The 4,003-nt window shown below is 44.6% G+C and overlaps 1 protein-coding gene across 1 annotated transcript in view; it reads right to left on the bottom strand.

Moving 5' to 3' along the window:
• The window catches only part of LOC103610413 (chromosome unknown open reading frame, human C1orf21), a gene marked incomplete at its 5' end in the record, with an annotated part of 31,601 nt that overhangs the window by 6,078 nt on the left and 21,520 nt on the right, over positions 1–4,003 (bottom strand). The gene's annotated exons all lie outside the window — the stretch shown is intronic.

Genomic DNA, 4,003 nt, shown 5'->3' on the forward strand with positions numbered 1-4,003 from the left:
GGCACCTCATCCATGAGGAAGAACTGGGAAGCAATGACAGATACACACACACACACACACATGCACACACACTCACAAACACACACACACACATAGACACACACACACACGCACACACACACACACACAAGAACTGGCACACTCACTGATAAAGCAGCGTCTCCAACTCTGTGAGTTACAGGGTTATGCAACACTTCAGACCCTCCAAGTTTATTGCTATCTCAGGAAAGTCTCCCCCACCCCACCTTTTGAGTGACAAATCTATGTAAACCCTCTGTGTACACACAAGACTCTGCAACTTTCACTTCCCAAGCATTTGCTCCTCTGTAATTATTATAATTACTATGAGAAGGAGGAAGAAAACTGCATTAGTTGCTTTGCAGATATTATTTCATTTGCTTTTCACATGAATCCTGCAGGGTAAGAGTGCAGCCCTGTTACCTCTGGGGCAATATCAGAGAAGCCCAAAAGCACAGGGCTGGTCCTTGCCTTTTTTTGTTATGACTGTGGTGACTTGATAAAGAAATTTAAATTCAAATCAGCTTCATTTTTGTTATTATCACCTGTTAGCAGCTCTGAGGACCAAATATTTTGGTAACAAAAAATTATGAAATGAAAACACATGGGAAGTAAGAGCTACCATATGGCCGGCCCTTCAGTGCAGTTCTCAGAAAGGGGACCTGAGAGAATTACTATTGGGAGGCCCCATCTGCACACTGGCCCTACTGGGCAGGACAGGGAGCTTGCTTCTGTGACATGACTTCATGTCTCATTTAAATTTTTAAAGAACTGTGCTAAAAAGGGAACCTTAAAACCTTCAGCTGTCAGAAGGCAGGAAGTGGGAGAGAGCTGGGTTTGGGAGATGCATAGCAACTCCCTTAGCTGAAGTATGCCCTTCCCCATGGAGGGGCCAAAATGGAAGTCTTTGTAAAGACACTTAATGCAATTAGAATTGGGGACTGTTAGTGACAATTCCACCCTTGTGCAAAGGACACACTGAGAGCTACAGACAGCAAGATCCCCACGAGGCCCCAGCAAGCTAGAAGAATGAAAACTCCTAATGATGCTGACAAGGATTGGTTGTCTGAAAGAACCACAGGGCCATACTGGGATGGACTCAAAAAATCCCGAAGAGCTTTTGCCCACCAAAAATTTTCTGATCATGCCCTACTCTATGTATAACCTTCCATGCCCCTTCAGTTATCTTGAATAAGTTTATGTCAACTCAGGACATACATTTCTAAGGCTCTAGGGTAAGGCTTTTTTTCTTTTGTTTGTTAAACAACGTAGGCTAAGAATTAGAGATATTAAGGAATAACAAAGAAAAAGGCATTATCCTAATTTTAAATTCTGCTAGTTTAATGAGGAACAGCTCAAAGTGTGACTTCAAATAAAGAAACTGTTCCTCCGACACGCCTCAAGTTCATTACCCACATTCCATTTAACGAAAATTCAAAGGGCATGAACATAAACTTCACCCATAGAGTCAAATCCTCAGAGTCACGAGTGATTAAAATACAATTACAAATTAAAGCAAACTGGTAACACTGGTAAATGTTTGTAGTATGTACATTACACCTCCATAAAGTTGTTCAAGATACATGTACAAATATTTACCTTGCAGCGTTTCTATTAGGCATGAGAAAAAACATCAATCTAATATCCCAAAGAGAAAACGGTTACTCAAGAATGGCTCCTGCACTCTCTACCAAACAAACACATAAAAACCCAACAGAACCAGGCACCCACTGTGTCCCAAACGGGGGTCTTCCCTGGACACCACAGTCAATATCCCAAAGAGAAAACGGTTACTCAAGAATGGCTCCTGCACTCTCTACCAAACAAACACATACAAACCCAACAGAACCAGGCACCCACTGTGTCCCAAACGGGGGTCTTCCCTGGACACCACAGTGTTCTCACATTTACTGCTCTCTTCCCTCATAGCCCCCTCCCAGCCTTCCCCACTGGGCGGCTCAGTCTTTACGATCTGGTTCCTGTATCACATCTTTAAGCAGAAATGTTGCTCTAGGGAGGACTAGTCTTTTCCCCTCCTCAGTGGTCCTTCCATCACACCACCACACTGTCCAGGGACTACAGGCAAAATGTTTGCCTCCCTTACTCAAGGCAGCAGGAAATGTTTCTTGTTCATCTTGGTCTTTTTGATTCCTAATGGAATCCTTGTGTGGCCCACATCACAAGGGTCATGAGCACTCTGGCTTTGAGGAGGGGGCTGGGGGACAGGATGGAGGCCGTTGAGCAGTGTTATACAGGATGTGACCAGGTACGTTACTAAGTGAAGGAAGCTGTCAACACTTCGCAGATCATGCTAGAAGCAGCAGCCCTGTTGAACAATACAACTGATAAATTTTGAGCAAAACTATCAGCAGAGACTGGGGCACAGGCCCCGTTGCAAGAACAGCCTGGGACTTAGGGGAGGCGCATCAGGACTGCTAGAGGGAGAACAGAAGCTGATATCAGAATCCCACTGTCCATTCTTTATGCCTTTATTTATATAAGCCACACATGGAATCATGTCCCGCTCTCTTTCCATAACGTTCAGACATCTTAAATTCGGCCTTCTGCTGTCATCACAGCTCATGGCAGAAGTGTGCTTTAATGAGGCTTATTTCTGTCTGGAAGTGTGAGTTGTTATACTTGTCATGAAGCAGGCTCTTGTTTGTTGACTGACTGAATGACCAACCTAAGAGTTCATCCTCCTCTCCTTTACCTGTCTGGGTGACACTGGGAAGCTCTGTGGGTGTCCAGCCTGTGCATTACTTTGGTTCTCCTATCTCTCACCTGCTTCCTTCATGTGACTCCTCTTCCTCCTCTCCCTTGCTAACTGTGGGCTTCCTGAGTTTCAGTTTCTTGACTTACTGCTATCCCCCCTGACAGCCTTTACTCTGTACTGTGGGACTTAACTGCTTTCTGGGTGGCAAAGAGCCACCATCTGGATAATGAAGCACAATTGTGCCATCTGTATTTTGTGTATACATTTAATATGAATATCCCTTCTCTGCTCATCTAACACCTTTCCTCCCAACCTTTTCCTCTGTGTGTCACTGTCCAGAAGCAACCTCAGATTTAAGTTTCTGTGAGAATCTGGAAATCCAGGCTCTGTCCATGAACCAGGAATACGGAGGCAGGATAACCCCATTCCACAGCTTGAGCATCTGTGAATAAATAGCAAGAATCCAGAACAAACACAGGACGAGGCTGGAAAAGTGGAGTGAAGGACATGCCCAGGGGCTGCTGGGCTTAAACCTACTCCCGTAGGGCTGCAGGGCTGGAAACAGACGGCTTCAGCCCCTTCTTTAGGGCTGGAAGTGTCAGAGCCTCTTTAGTCATGGAGTGCTTTTCAGCAGCATTTTCGTTTACAGCCCAACAACAATTTATACGAACAGTTTTAAATGCCAAAGAAACGCCGAAGAAAAGCAAAAATAATTAGCTGTGCTATTAAAGTCTCCTCCCCCAGCTTACTTCATTAGAAAAATCAATCGAGGCATTAATGGCTGTCTCCATCTCTAATGAGCTTTATTCTAATTAGACTCACACGTTATTATTTCAGTTGGAAAAAGATCTCGTTTGTAATGAGCAGTGGAGTGTGACAGCCTCTGACGGTTTCTTTGACCATATATAGGAATGATCACTGTGATAATAACAGCCGTGACAACAGTCTCAGTATGCTGGGCTTTTCATTTCCTAGAGAGAATAAGTATTAACTAAACAGCTTTGAGCCCCCATGAAGTGTTTATTATACCTGAGTCCGCACTCTACCAGCAGTAGGGAGGATATTTTAGAGGACTTAAGGCACATATTTCTCAAGCTTTATGTGACGCTGGCACACGGGTGACTTCAGTGGTGCTCCTCCCCACAAGGAGGCGGGCAGGACAGAGGAGAAAGAAATGCAGGGATAGAGAATGTGGGATGTGTTCTGGGCCACAGTAAACTGATGTCCGAGAGCAGGGGTTGGCAACTTCTGGGAAGGGCCAGATAGTAA

This window comes from Galeopterus variegatus, unplaced genomic scaffold (genome assembly GCF_000696425.1).
Source record: "Galeopterus variegatus unplaced genomic scaffold, G_variegatus-3.0.2 Scaffold11108, whole genome shotgun sequence".
NCBI lineage: Eukaryota > Metazoa > Chordata > Mammalia > Dermoptera > Cynocephalidae > Galeopterus > Galeopterus variegatus.